Source organism: Ursus maritimus, unplaced genomic scaffold (assembly GCF_017311325.1).
Source record: "Ursus maritimus isolate PB19 unplaced genomic scaffold, ASM1731132v1 scaffold_1, whole genome shotgun sequence".
In the NCBI taxonomy this organism is placed as follows: domain Eukaryota; kingdom Metazoa; phylum Chordata; class Mammalia; order Carnivora; family Ursidae; genus Ursus; species Ursus maritimus.
The window spans coordinates 13,723,797-13,739,373 of record NW_024423343.1 but is presented as its reverse complement, the minus strand read 5'-3'; the positions used below and the strand labels follow the sequence as shown (position 1 = coordinate 13,739,373).

Genomic DNA, 15,577 nt, shown 5'->3' with positions numbered 1-15,577 from the left:
TCTATTTTTGAAGATGATTTTTTGCTGCTGTATAGAGAGGGACAGGAGGAGGCAAGTCTGGAACAAGCAGACCAGGTAGGAACGAGTCCAGGTAAGAGAAGAAGGCAAATGTGGACCTATGCTTGACTACACTCGCTGATCGCTGGGTGACCAAGGGTGGGAGAGAAAGGCATCCCAAATGACCCTTAGGTTTTGGGCTTTAGCGACTGGGTGAGTAATGGTGACATTTACTGAGGTGACATTTACCTGGTTTGGGGATCACAGGCCCAGAAAATCTGGGTCTGGGCCCCCAGGACATCTGATGCTCTGACCTTACGGACAGGTTGCTCTCTAAAGTCTGGTAAGGACTCCAGCCATCTTTTGTTTCCCTGAGAAACAATGTAAGGACTGCCCTCACTCTCTTTGGTCTGGCCTGCTATCATGCCATCCAGACTGAGGAAGACCCAGAAACTTGGGGGCCACGTGAGCCACGGCCACAGCTCCATGGAGGCCCGGGTAATGCTGGTAGCATGCATCACCACAGGATCCACTTCAACAAATGTCACCCAGGTTACTTTGGAAAAGTTGGTAAGAAGCATCACCTCTTAGAGAGGAACCAGAGCTTCTGCCCGACTGTCCGCCTCGATAAACTGTGGACCTTGGTCATGAGCAGACATGGCGGAATGCTGCCCAAAACAAGACAGGAGCTGCTTCTATCATTGATGTGGTGCGATGGGTCTACTATAAATTCTTGGGCAAAGAAAAGCTCCCGGAACAGCCTGTCATTGCGAAGGCCAAATTTTTCAGTCGAAGAGCTGAGGAGAAGATTAAGGGTGTGTGTTTGTGTGTTGAGGGGTCAGGGGGACTGTGTCCTGGTAGCTTGATGGCGGTTCATTAAATGCTAACAAGTGCTTTTCTAAATGGATAGATAGATAGATAGATAGGTAGATAGATAGATAGATAAACAAACAAATAAATAAATAAAAATACTGCCCTCAACGGCCCTGGCATTGTTTAAGGAAGGGCTCTACAGATAGTAACTCTTCTTGTACTTAGAACAAGGTAGGTCCAATCATCGTTGCCATTTTACAGACAAGGAAAGGCACGTAGCAATAAAGGGAGCCCACGGCTCCACAGGCTACACACTTGACCACGAAATCACCCACCCCAGGATATGATGCTAAGCGAAGTGTGGGGAGCGGTTTTGGCTTCTTTATTAGTGAATCTTAAATTAAAATATAACACATGGACAAGAAAGTATAAACATCACACATGTGCCGCTGGGTGAGTTATCAAAGCAGGCATGGCAGTAAGCACCCCTTAGGTCAAGCAGTGGCTCATTATTGATACCCGGAAGCCTCCTCCTAATCGCTACCCCATCTGCCTCCCCAGAGGTAATTGCTCTCCTGACTTCTAACACTACAGCTAAATTTTGCCTGTTTTGGACTTAATATAAATGGAATTATAGGATTTCCTTTTTTTTTTTTTTTTTTTAGGACAGAAGACTGCCGTGTTTTGGAATGTTTGAGTCGTTCAATGGGAATTAAAAATCTTAGGGGAGAGTGTCTTTAAATTTTGCAGAGAAACCCCCGTGTCCATGCAGTGTGCAGATTTGTAGTAAACTTTCCTAGAGTCCGCTAGTAACAGGTGGTGTCGTCTACCTGGAGAGGAAGGAAAATGATGTAAAAAGGAAATTCTAAAGGAGACGTTTGAGCATGCATTAACGGAACTAGAGACAAAAAATGCCTGATGGAATTAAAAATGTGGGAAATGGGAGGTCAACTCACTGTTAAGGACAAATTATAATGGGCAAGTGTAAGGTAGGACCTCTATGGAAAAATGATTTTCTTAGTTAGGATGGTTAGGGTGAGGGACCATTTGGAGTGGTCCCCTATTGTATCCATTTAAAAAACCACAAGGACAAGCTCCTAAAAGCCAATAATATAGAATAAAACTATATAATATAGACTGTTTTATGTGATATAATAAAAAAGATTAAGGGATGGTACAAACTTGCAATTGCCAGTTAATTACAAGCTGCATGAGTGATGAAAGGGACTTTATGATCTGATGCCTCCAGTTTTTCTAGAAGCCCAGACTAGTTAAATGATTGGAGGCACAGTTGACTAGGGCACACGCTGAAAAGGGCAGAGCTGGGGCCAAAGCCTGGGTTTTGAAGACGTTCAGGTCTTCACACTGTCCTGGACTATCTTCCTCACAGAGTCAAGATGTACATACGAAGGTTGTGGTCTGAGATCTCAGAAAGGGCCATTTTGCCTAGTATTCATTCTTCCTTCATGGAAAACCAAGGGACACTGGTAGTGGAAAATGGTTCCTTGAGTTTGGGAGTGGAGGTGACTGCACCCACGTGCACCAGGAATAGAATTATTCTTTCTTCTCCCTGGATGATCTTTTCCCATTTCTTCAAAAGCTGGCTCTACCTCATCCTTCAACCTTAGTTCCTAAAAGTTGTACCTATTTATTCTCTATTCAGCACTCAGTGGATTTTCTTGTCACCATTTATTAAAGTAAGTATTTATTCTATGTATTTTTTTCATTGCTTGGTTGGTCGGTAAATCTCTTTGTCAACTTGCCCAACTATAATGTAAATGCTAGCCCATCAGGGACCAGCCTGTACAGTTCACAGCCTGTACAAAATCCCAGCATGGACTGACTAGTTAGTGGGTGCTAAATTAAGATTGTTTCGAGAAAAAATGAACAGACTTTCTGGACGGGCTAGGCAACCATGTGTCTTCGAATGGCAGGCTCTCACAGAGGGAAATAGCTGTCAGTATATAACTATACTATAGCTTTGGGAATTGGAAAGCCATGTTTCTATGAGCAAGTTTGAGTATTCCCAGTAACTATAATTAGTGTATATGGCTCCTCGGCTTGGAAAGCGAGAGATACTGCAGAAGATGACCCACCTTGATTCTTTTATGCCACCCTTCTTAAAGTCTGTCCAGTACAAAAAGATGTTGGCTATCCTGATGTGTCAGCATCTAGGACATTTTCCTGAGTGGGCTCACACTGGGAAAATCAGCATGTTTTAAAGTGACATTTTGTTTCCATTTCCGGGACACCCTAATGAATCTGACATGCTTCTGGAACTGCCTCACGGGCTGGTTTATCTTAGTGTGGCTTGGAAATTCTGAGGACATATGCAACTCTTTGAGGTCCTCTGAGCTGGAGACAGTCTGCAATTGGACTGCATTTCAAAATATCATCAAACCTAGGGAACATGGTGTTCTTCCTCTGTGACCCCCAAAGCATGCAGAATAAAGGTAGACTTAATTTAAAGTGAGTGCACACACGACCGTGATTTCTGTGCCTTGGGAGGCCACAGAAGAGTGCAATGAATAGTATGAGTAGTGGTCAGTCCCATAGGAATCAGGCCGTCTGGGTTCAAGGTTTTTCTTTATCACTTAGTGGCCATATGACTTTGGGAGAGTGATTTGTCTTATCTGAGAGAATGTCTACCAATATTGGTGCCTGGATTTTTTCCTTTAGGAGCTAAATTCCATGCCTATGAAAGTTCCTTTCCCCTGGAATTTCTGAGACCAAAAGGCATTTTCAATCTCACACATGGTGACAGATCACTTGGCAAATGAATACATGACTATCCTCATTACCTGGAGAACTCCAGTGCTCAGGTATAGTATTATTTATAATCAGTGGAGAAGCAATGGAGCTTCTAGTGAAATATATTTGGCACAATATCCAGGCTTAGGGGGCATGGTAGAATCAAGATGGCCCAGATCTCTAACGGAGCAGCAGGTGCACAGGTAAGCAGGATTAGGCTGGCACAGGGCCAGAGGTATGGCTTTTCATTTTCTGTTATTTTCTTACTTAATCCACTGAGTTCCTTTTCCTCAAGCAAATGTGATAATACATGTTGGCAAAATAGTGCAAATGTAACTGAGACCATATGGTTGAGTATTTAGACAAATACTTTAATTTAGCAAGTATCTGTTGCGGATATTTTTTTTAAGGAGAACAAAGCAATAGCTAAAATACCTTTAAGAAAAAGGCTGATACCATTCTTTTGCATCCATTTGCATTGTTTTTCTACAAGCTAATGTTTGTGCATTTAAAAAAAATCATTTCAGTTTCAAGAACTTCTCAGTCAATTGCATGTTTAAGTACGCAGCTCAAAATAAAAACCTTCAAGATCGGGATAATGATTTATCTCTTGGCTTGTTTATCCAGTTAAAAGTCAAAGTTAACTGCAAAATAAATGATCCATGTCATCAAATAACAATTAACAGTCTTCGGGTGAGTTAGTTTAAGGGGCGTGAGATAAACAGATGACTTGATTCTTAGGCCGCATAACATTTTTGCATACTGTTATATTTTATGTAGAGTTTGCATATATCCTTCGACTAAATCAAAGCGTAAGCTTGGATAGTTGATTTACTGCTAAATTGGACTGATTATTTATGTTAGACTAGTGAACTATGAATTAACTCTTAGTAGTTTGGATTCTGTTGGCTTCTGTCCTGAATCTTGATGAACTGCTTCATAACCTTGAGATGACTCTGGATTATCTGTGGGCATAATGAAATCACAAGAATTCTTAGCAGAAGAGGGAGGCAGAACTGGAGGTCAGAACAATGCAATGTGAGAAGGACTCCACCCGAACCCCATTACTGGCTTCGAAGATGGGAGGATGGTGACCACGAGCTAAGGAATGTATGTGGTGTCTAGATGCAGGAATGGGCAAGAAAATATATTTTCCCCTAAAGCCTCCAAAAAGGAATACAACCCTGCCAATACTTTGATTTTAGCCCAGTGAGACCACTGATATCCCTGAGAAATTCCCAATGATAAAACACATCAAACTAACATAGAAATAAGAGGACACATCGAGTTTGCGTTGACCTACTTATGGGATTTCTTTGTGTTTGTAGCCAAAGTTCATGGGAACCCCTCATGATCTCCTTTAGGCTCTGGGCACACGGCTTCATAATTGCTCAGGTCTGTGTTTCCCTGTTAAAATAGATAAGGTTGTGGCAATGGTCATAGAATCATAGAATGATAGTAATGGCAAGACACTAAAACTATCCAACCAATGCCCTCTTTTACAGATGAGAAAGTTGAGATTTAGCTAGGTGGAGGGATTGCCATGATCTGGAATTCCATTCATTTTGCTGCCTTATATTTAATAAGTATGAATTGAGCTGAAGAGAGGACATGACAAGAGCAATATATGAAACTCACGTTAAAAAAGGTCAATATAGCTGGATCCCTGGGTGGCATGGTTGGTTGAGCCTCTGACTCTTGATTTCAGTTTGGGTCATGATCTTGGGGTCACGGGATTCAGCACTTAGTGGGGATCCACACTCAGACTCAGTGGGGAGTCTGCTTGTGATTCTTTCCCTCTGCCATTACCCCCTCGCTAGTGCGCATGTGCTCTCTCTCTCTAGCCCTCTCTCTCAAATAAATAAATAAAAATTTAAAAAATCTATATAGTAAGAGCAAATTCTGTATCATTAGCAACATGTGTACTTGGGCAATAACCATAAATAAAAGCATTAGTTTCTTAGATAATGTAGAATTCTATCATTCAAAGTCCAGAATGTTCTGCATTTTTGATGGCTTGTTGGAAACAGGTTAGCTAAAGTAACACTTGGGGAAGCCTGCTTTATTGGCCTCATGAACATGGAACTGCATTCTTTTTTCACCTGTTCAGAGGGAAGGAGACTGGCATGAGCATCGAAAAAGTTATTCCCCATCTTTGGAACACAAACATTTGATTTGTGGTTAATTTTATATTGTATACCCTGAAGTAATTTTGAATATATGTTGTTTTGATGTGTACTTACAGCTGATATTTTTATTTTAATTATGTATTATTTTTATTATATATATATGTGTGTGTGTGTGTGTATAAATATATATATAACTTTTTTGTACCAAGAGAAGGATGATGACACAATCTGGAGAGAAGCAATCATGCCAGAAATGCAAGATTCTGGAATGTTTCAACTACGCTGTTATTCATGCATGAAGGTGATGCTATCTGCTCACCCTGTCAGCATGACATAGGATCTGAGCCGTTTTTCTGTGTGATCAATAACATTTCCCCAGATCGTGAAATTGCACTATAGAAAATTTGGAAAATGAAAGTGTGAAGAAGAAAATTATTTACTCATAATTATATCACTCACAGATGAGCACTTTAGGGTTGGGATGTATTTTATCCTTTGTGATATTCTTTGTGTATATTTTTTTAAATAATGAAATGGGATGATATGCTCTATTTTGTAACATTTAATATATCACGTGTATATTCCCATGTCATGAAATATTCTCCCCAAACTATAAAATCCACGATGTCCCTTGATTTACTAACGCAATCCCCAATTTTTGGACATAAAAGCTATTTTTTGCTCTTTAAAATAACATCACAATGAGCGTTTTTGAATATATTTTGCATTGCTTTGATTGCTTCCTTGGGATAAATTTCTAGACCTGTAGTTACTGCGTTGAGCAGTCCGGGTGTTTTCCTAGTATTGGCTCAGGGCTTTCTGGCCCCATTCCAATGGTAGGGTCTTTTGATGCAGATGACTGGAGGGGAAGGTGGTTGTATTCCTTGCTGGAGGGGCTACCTCTCTGAATGTATTTCTGGGCTGCAGCCTAATATTCTGTTTTGATAGAATAGCCTCTCTTTTAACCATTTTCCTGGAAGGGGAGTACTTGTGGTTAAAAATCTTGCTTTTTAAATCAAATCTGCAAATCACGAGTTTTTATGACTAATGCTGATAAGTTGATGAAGAAAATGGTAATGTGGACACAAAAACTGTTCAAAAATTTAAAAGGAGAACATACATATTTGAGGTTGTTCCTTTTTTGGAATTTTCTTGAAGCCAGAAAATCCCAGCCCATAGAGGACCTGACACACAATTTCCTATTAGGACATTTTGTTTGTTTTTAGAGAGGGGAGGGGTGAGGAGCAGAAAGAGAGGGAGAGAATCTTAAGCAGGCTCCACGCCCAGGGCACAGCCCCACATGGGGCTCAATCTCACAACCCTGAGATCATGACCTGAGTCAAAATCAAGAGTCAGACTCTTAACCGACTGAGCCACCCAGGCGCCCCTTCTGTTAGGACCTTCTTAACAGCATTTACAAGGAGATCGGGCACACTGGTCTTAGAAGACCTTTAAGCACACGAACCCTTCGCACCTGAAACCCTGAATATACATAAATACTGTGTAGAGAAGAGACCTGGATTTCCTTTTTTGGCATGTTTGTGTTCCAAATAAACCTTTCACACATTTCTAACAATGTTCTTGGGCTTAAAAGCACCCACATTACCGACGGAATAATAGCAACTACCACAGGTGGGAAATCACCTTTGATCCCGGTAGTGTCCTACCTTCTTATATTCCGTTTTTATTCCTCAAATTCCCCCTTCAGTATTTACTTAACAGATGAGGAGACGGGGCTTCAGGGAAAGGAGTCTCCTCAAATCTGACCTGTGAAAAGCTAGCTCTGTTCAAAGTCTATATTCACTATCACGCTCCTCCTCTGTGGCTCTGAATGAGGCTCTTCTATCCGATCAAGTCATTTCTGCGCACCCCTGCCACTATTTTAACCATTCAGTCACTCATTTGTTCCTCACATATTGAGCAAAGGCCTGAAGACACTAGATATAGAAGATGACCAAACAGCCCGTAGTTTGATGGCTTTGGGAGGAAGGCAGGGAGACCCGCAGCACAGCGCATTGTGATGGGCCTGGGAAAGAAGGGTGGTGAACTCTGATGGAGTATCTGACCCCAACCAGTGACCTTGAGGTCCATCCCTGCTGATTTTCAACTATTTCTCTAATATTCTCTCATGGTCACATTCACTCTCACATGTGTTCACACGCGCTTGTGTGTCATCACACGTCCTCGCACAACTCATTCAAGTTTGAATGTTCTCAAAAAGGTGATGTGTCATTTACAAGTAGCCAAATGGTTTTTGTTTACCCTAGCAGCAAAAATATACACGTTGTTTTATTATAAATATCATCAGTCAACAAATCACTGGAAGGACTTATAGATTGTAAAATATCCCTAGATTGTGTATTGTGAACTTGTCAATCAACAACTATTTACTGAACATCTGCTATATGTAAGACACTGTGCTATTTAGGGTAGAAACTTCAAAGTGATAATAATGATGTAAAAATGATTCCTGCCACCAGGGCAGTAAACAAGTGCCGAACAGTGGCACAGACAATGTTGCTAAAATCAGAGGAGATGGAGCCAGTTTGCAGGAATGGTGACTGAGGGGTGTTAGGGGCGTGGGCTGCTTGTTCCTCCCTTGTCTGTGCCTGGGAATAGTGAGTGCCAGAGCCAGAGAACCTTAAGGATTAAGGGGCTGGGTCACACCACCAGGGGCCACCAGGACCGCAACGGTGATATCTGAGAGCAAGCGATTTAGAATGGAGAGTGGAGGAGGGGGTGGGTGACTGGGGCTGTAGTTCATCGCGCTAAGCTCCCTCCTCTGTCTTCCCCAGCAAAAAAGGCTCATGGGACCTGCGGATGAGCTGCTCCCTGAACTTGGGTCTCCAGAGAGCTGCTTCCCTGAGGCACAAGGGATGTACTGTGACAGCCTGGTTGATGCCTGACTGGGGTGCTTTGTATGCCTGAGCCTCTGGGGTCTGTAGGGCTAGAGGCTCTGATTCTCAGGGTGGGCTCTCTCTTTCCAGTCAACGCAGCAAGGGTTCCATTGGATTAAAAGCCATTGCTGTTGCCTGGCACTTGGAGCTCCTCGCGTCCAGGGATCAACAACTGAGAAGAGTCCACATCATGGCAGGGCAACTGCCCCTGATCTGCAAGGGGGACCAGCGCTGCCGTGGTCAAGTGGGGGCAGAGAGGAAAATGCATGGGACTCAGGTCATCATTTGGGTACCTCTGGGTACTTCCTTGTTTTCAGGATTTCCTCCAGAATGTATTTCCTAAATGCTCTTCCTGTGATTCTGAGGGCAGATAGGGCTGAAAATTGCTGAGTGAATCTCCTTCCTCATTCTATTTCTTTTCTGAGATAACTCTCATTGTATACATGGTGGATAGATAATGGATGCTATCATTCTTCAACAGGAGAGATTCAAAATACACCTCAGACAATAAAAACTCAAGTGTTTTATAATCTGGAGACTAGCAGAACACATAAAAAAATGGTAAATGAAAGTACAGGAAAAAGGTAACTTTTTATCTTCTTATACCCCAGACTTGTATTTTTTCCTTTTTCTTCTTATACTTGCACTTAACAAAATAGCTATTGTTTCTTTGTTATGATAAACTTACCCCAACTTATTTTTTTCTTCTGAAAATTATTTATGTTCTACTTTTTTAAGATACCAACTGTCTCTTCTAGGATTAAAAAGAATAGCCCTATTGAGATTGTTTCTTTTCCCTTGAGAGATTTCTATTTATTATGTAAACAGTCATTTCTCATGAAGGCTATATATTTTGTTTCCCTCTTTTCAAAGCGAAGGCTGGTATTACCCACATATTCCTTTCTTCTTTTCCTTAGTGTCATAGGATATCAAACAAAATTTAATTCAGCCTAAGTACTTATCAGTGAGTAGTTGTGGAAGCACCCTAAAGGCTTGTAATCTTCTTTGGAAAGCTCTAAATGCAAACTTCTTTTTTAAAACGACCAAAATGTACTTATTTGCCTGTAACTAATACTCTCACAAAGTGGTTTTTGCTCTATAAATAGATTCCCTTGACCTATTCCATTTAAGAGCTTATTCCGTTAATGACACCCCGTTTTGTTCTGAGGTCCTGCTGAGCAGGAGAACGATGTCATGGTTCACTGGCATACGTTGTCTGTGTAGAAACTTGGTTGGAAATCTTCATCAGGGCGGTTGCAACTTCATCAAGGCTCCACCGCTGCTCAGCTCAGCAGCTCTGTAAATGACGGTCCCTGCGGGCAGCAGGTCCCTTGCGGAAGGAATGCAACTGATGAGACGTGGCTCCGAGTTAATGGAAACGTTTTCAAGTTGCTCCCGTGTTCAAACAAGAAAGGAACTCTTGAAGGATACATTCAAGAAGTAGATTAAAAAAAAAATGCAGGAAAAAAAAAAGAAAAAAACCTCAGGGTATTTCTTATGGGTAAGAACATTGGGATCACTTTCAGTCTTCCTGCATAAATCCTCTGCAGCCACGGAACAGCGACAGGAGGGCTGAGTTCATCAAGGACAGAAGAGAGTTGTGGTGGAAAAGGTGCTAGCCCATGACTTGGGAGATGTGGTTTTTAGGTGTGGCCTGCCACTAGCTCCGTGGGCAGGGCAGGGAGTGGGTATGAACCTCTACCTAACTCTTTGATGCAGGCAAATGCCACGTCTGGCCATAATACCACTACTGCCCTTGTGACTATTACTTGCGAGTGCTTCCTGGCTGCTAGTACTGTCAGACGTGCTTTACAGAATTTAGCTCATTAAATCTCCACCTGCCACAGAATGTCAGTATATCTCCATTTTTACAGATGAGAGAACTGAAGCTTAAGAGGCTTAAGATCATATGGGTATGCAGGAGCTCAAGTTCAGGGCTGTCTGATTTCAAGTCCTTGCACTTCCTTCTTCAAGACCTATGACAAGCAGGGTTGGTCCTCGCAACCCCTCACCTTTACAGCAGTGATTCTCAACCTTGCTTGCGCACTGGAATTGCTGGGGGGAAACACTGATGCCCGGGTCCATCCCCAGGGATGTTGACGTCACTTGTTCAGGGTGCAGCCTGCACAGTGCGATTTTTTTTTTTAAGATTTTATTTATTTATTTGACAGAGAGAGAGAGACAGCCAGCGAGAGAGGGAACACAAGCGGAGGGGATGGGAGAGGAAGAAGCAGGCTCCCAGCGGAGCAGGGAGCCCGATGCAGCGCTCGATTCCCGGACCCTGGGATCACGCCCTGGGCCAAAGGCAGACGCTTAACGACTGAGCCACCCAGGCGCCCCGCAATGGGATTTTTAATGCACCCTGGCTTATTTTGTTTTGCAGCCAGGATTGAGAACCATTGCTGGACATGAAATTGTAGGGACTGGGGAGAGAAGGCTGAGAAGACTGAGGCACTTTCCGATTTTGGAGCTCCAGTTTTCTGAGAGAGCTGGCTTTTCTTGGAACTGCCTCTTGAGGGGCCACTATAAATGCTAGATTCCGTGGCTGGGACTAGTTTCAGGGCAGCTCTGGAAACGTAAAGCATTTGAAGAAGGAAAGGAGTAAATATTTGGAGGAACACTTGACTTAGTTACTTTAGGACAGCTTTGATGCCGCAGGACATCCTAAGAGAGGAAGTGTCTGTGTTTGATGATGTGATGGCTGGTTTCCCTATGATCGTCAGACCATCACCAAAAGTAATGACAGTGATGCAGAAGGTCACGGTGAGTGTGTACTATATAAAATCACCTGCATAAGAGGTGAGATAATACAGTAGGAAGGGAGTACTTTGGCTCATTTTTGGGATGCCCATTGAACTGTTACATGTGACCATGGGCCATTGAACAAATTACTTTTCCTAATGCACTAAATGGAATGGCAAGTGGGCCAAAGAGTTATTTACTCCTGAGCTCTTTGTCCACTCTCCTGTTCTTTGACACCTAATGCTTTCTTGTTTTAAAGAATGGGGCTTGCTAATGATGTACTGTACGGTGACTAACATCACATAAAAAAAAAAAAGAATGGGGTTTGTTGGACAACATGGTATTTCAAAATCAAGAATCTTCTGGGGGTTTTAGAGAGTGAAAATTTTTCCTACGTGGAAAATCTTGCTTGCAACCCTGTATTTCCATTAGAAGGGAGTTCCTAGTGTGAATTAAAACATCCTCAAGACAAAGGGGGAAATGGAGGAGAGAAGGTATGGGCTTGGGAATTAATGCTGGATGGAATGAGGGACAATTTCCATGAATGGATAAAATTACGGCTGATAAGAGGGGTGTTGTCTTTCTTGGAATGCTTTTAACAAAGAAGGGTGTATATATGATCTTCATAAATTGGTATTGAGCATCGAGCAGAATGCATTTTTCAAATCATTGTTAAGAATAGGTTTTTATTTGGTCCTTAGATTCAGACAACTCAAGTGTAAGAATTTTGAGTTGACCGCAGGAGGAGAAATCCTAGTGAAAGGAAAAAAGAAAAATGAGGAGCTTTTTCCTGAATGGAAACCCGAGTGCTACAGAGAATTATCTTTTGGTGAAACCTGGCCGGGAACACGCTTAATCTCTGTCTCAGTTCAGGGTGAATTGCATGTCAAGTTCCACTTTCCAAGTAGTTTTAATAATGTCAAACTATTAAGTATGTATGTATGAGATTGGATAAATTCAGTCTTTCATTTCTTACCTTTTAGGAAAGTAATTGTGAGCAGATTATAGCAGTCATGAAATATTTTGACTGTCTCGTGGTGCTAATGATAAAGGCAGAAGTCAAAGAAGAAGTAAATCTCCAGCAGGGCGTTTATTCATTCCTGCATGAGAAAGAGTGTTCTCCAACCACGCACACGCTTTCTCAAACACAGCTGGAACGAAAGAGCATTTCCCTGCGTCGTATTTAAAAATTAAGTATTGCTGCAGGTGGGAGAACTCAGTCTCTTCGGGAACCTACTTTGGTGTCAAAAAACACCACGCTCCATGGTTGTAACTGCCAGATTCTTAGAGATTTCTAAGGTCTCTTTTCTAGAGGATAAACCAGATTTTGGATCAAGGAATAAAATAAACTCCATGTTTCACATTGTCCCTGTACACAGCTATCTCTGTTCAAGTTCATTTCAGATTCACAGCTTGGGAGGGAGAAGTAGCCCAAGGAGACAGGAGCAGGCCGAACTGGATGCTAGAAAATTTGCCAGCGCTTTCCATTTGATTCTGAAAACGTTTAAGTCTTCCTTTGTTTCAGCATGCTTATTTGTTAGAGGAAGTTTGTAGGAGGGCATATTTATGAAAGCAAATAGCTCTGGCCGATGCTGGTACACTTTGATGATAGATTGATGTAGCTGTTTGCCTTTGGCTTTTCTCACCCACAGTTATTAATTTGCCATTATTGGCCGTGTTGCTGACCACTAACAATTCACACGGGGCAGTTTCTTCTTCATTCTTCCTCTTTCTCTTCCTCTTTCTCTTCTTTACAGGTGGAAGTACATGACTCTGAAGGCTAGGGAAGGGTCTTGCTGTCCATATATTAGCTGATGACTCATCCACTTAACCAAGAGAAAATCAAAGGCTTGAAAACACAAACGTTAGAGCTTTGACATATAAATTTTTACCAATTTAACACCTTGATTTAAAATTAGACATATGTTGTGGGGAGTCTATGTTTTGAATGGAACAAAATAACAGCGTCTTGTGTTTGTTTAGTGCTTTATGCAACATAACCCCGTACACGATCTCATTCGGTCCTTCCATACCCTGGATGTGGAGAACACTGAGGTCGTCTTCACTTGCTAAGAATACCTCAACACAGGGGCGCCTGGGTGGCACAGCGGTTAAGCGTCTGCCTTCGGCTCAGGGCGTGATCCTGGCGATCTGGGATCGAGCCCCATGTCAGGCTCTTCCGCTATGAGCCTGCTTCTTCCTCTCCCACTCCCCCTGCTTGTGTTCCCTCTCTCGCTGGCTGTCTCTATCTCTGTCAAATAAATAAATAAAATCTTTAAAAAAAAAAAAAAAGAATACCTCAACACAGTCAGGGGGCGGCATGGAACTCTTACAGAAGCGTCAGCAGATACAGGGTTTCGTTCGGGTTTCGCTACAAACTCTGTCACTTCAGATTGGTGGAGTAACTTCTCTGAGCTATACTTAACTCTTTGAAATGCTGGCCTGGAACTACAATTGTGCTGGAAAATTCCATGATCCTGTGACTTCAGAAACTTCTTTCCTTACTGAAAGGATGAAAAGTCAACCAGATTGTTTGCTTTTGCTTATGTATTATTCCCCATCCTCAAGAGTTCCATGTAAGTGAAAGATGTAAAATAAACAAAAATATAGAATGCAGAAAGTTTTAAAACAAAACACGGTTTATGCTTTCTCCCGTTATAGTTTGGTGCTGTGAGCAAGTATGTATTGACTCTGGATTAGGCTACATTTTTGTGACGAGACAGAACTTGGACCTTTTTTTCTAAGTAGATTTTACTCATACCATCTTACCTTCTTTTCCCAACCTTAAACTTCTTTCCGCCTTTCTGTTTTCCAAATTGTAGCTTTCCAGATCCACTTTCTTGAGTTTTTTTTATTAAGTTTTTATTTTAATTCTGGTATGGTCAGCATAGACTGTAATATTAGTTTTAGGTGTAGAGTGTAATGATTTACTACTTCCACGCATCACCCAGTGCTCATCACCTGTTTCCCCATCCTCCCGCCCACCTCCCATATCAGCTTGTTTTCTATAGTTACTAGTCTGTTTCTTGGTTTGTCTGTCTCTCTCCTTTTTCCTTTACTCACTCACTTTCTTGTTTGGGATTTCTACATTTAAGAAATTAAATGTACGTCAGAGGTTGAAATCTGGTAACCTCGACTGTCTCTACACATATGGTGTTTGATTTTCACAATGTTTTATTTTTTTATTTTTTATTTTTTAAATATTTATTTATTTGAGAGAGAGAGAGAGCAGGGGAAAGGGCAGAGAGAGAGGGAAACGGAGAGAATCCTCAAACAGACTCCCCACTGAGCATGGAGCCCCATGTGGGACTCCATCCCAGGATACTGAGACCATGACCTGAGCTAAACTCAAGAGCTGGCTGCCCAACTGACTGAGCCACCCAGGTGCCCCATTTTCAGTGTTTTAAAAGTTGAACACATTGCTAGTATTCATGTACCAGGATATTTTGCCTAAAAATCCAGATTTTTAACAGCTTTGGACTATAGGGCATGTGGCAATATGGTGTCTGCTTTCCCATAGGGCATCACAAAGGTGAATAGCTGCAGTTTCCTTTGGCTTTTAAATTTGAGCATCGTTAATGCACACTGTTATGTTAGTTTCAGGTGTACAACTTAATGGTCTGAAAAGTTTATACATCGTGCTATGCTCACCACAGGTTAGCTGCCGTCTACCCCAGTACATCGCTATTACAATATCATTGACTATATTCATTATGCTGTGCCTTTTATTCCTGTGACTTTCTCATTCCATAACTGGACACTTATATCTCTCTCTCCCCTTCATCCATTTTTCCCAACCTCCTACTCTTCTTCCTTCTGGCCACCATCAGTTTGTTCTCTGTATTTATAGTTCTGATTCTGCTTTTTGTTTTTGTTTTCGTTTTTTGGTTTTGTCAGGTTTTCAGATTCCACTTATGAGTGGAATCATACGGCATTTGTCTTTCTCAGTCTGATTTATTTCACTTAGCGCATTACCCTCTATGTCCATCCATGTTGTCTCAAATGGCATGAGCTCATCCTTCTTTATGGCTGTGTAATATTCCACTGGGTATATATACCACTCCTTATCCATTCGTCCACTGATGAACACTTAGGCTGCTTTTATGTCTTGGCCATTGTAAATAATGCTGCAATAAGCATAGGGGTGCATATATCTTTTTGAATTCGTGTTTTCATTTTCCCTGGGTAAATACCCAATAGTGGACTTATTGGATCATATGGTATTTCTATTTTTAATTTTTTAAGGAA

General features: G+C 41.7%; 1 pseudogene; it reads left to right on the top strand.

Annotated features, from left to right (window-relative positions):
• Positions 1 to 420: 420 nt before the first annotated feature.
• On the top strand, positions 421 to 10,036 carry LOC103662861 (annotated as a pseudogene).
• The last annotated feature ends 5,541 nt before the right edge of the window (positions 10,037 to 15,577 follow it).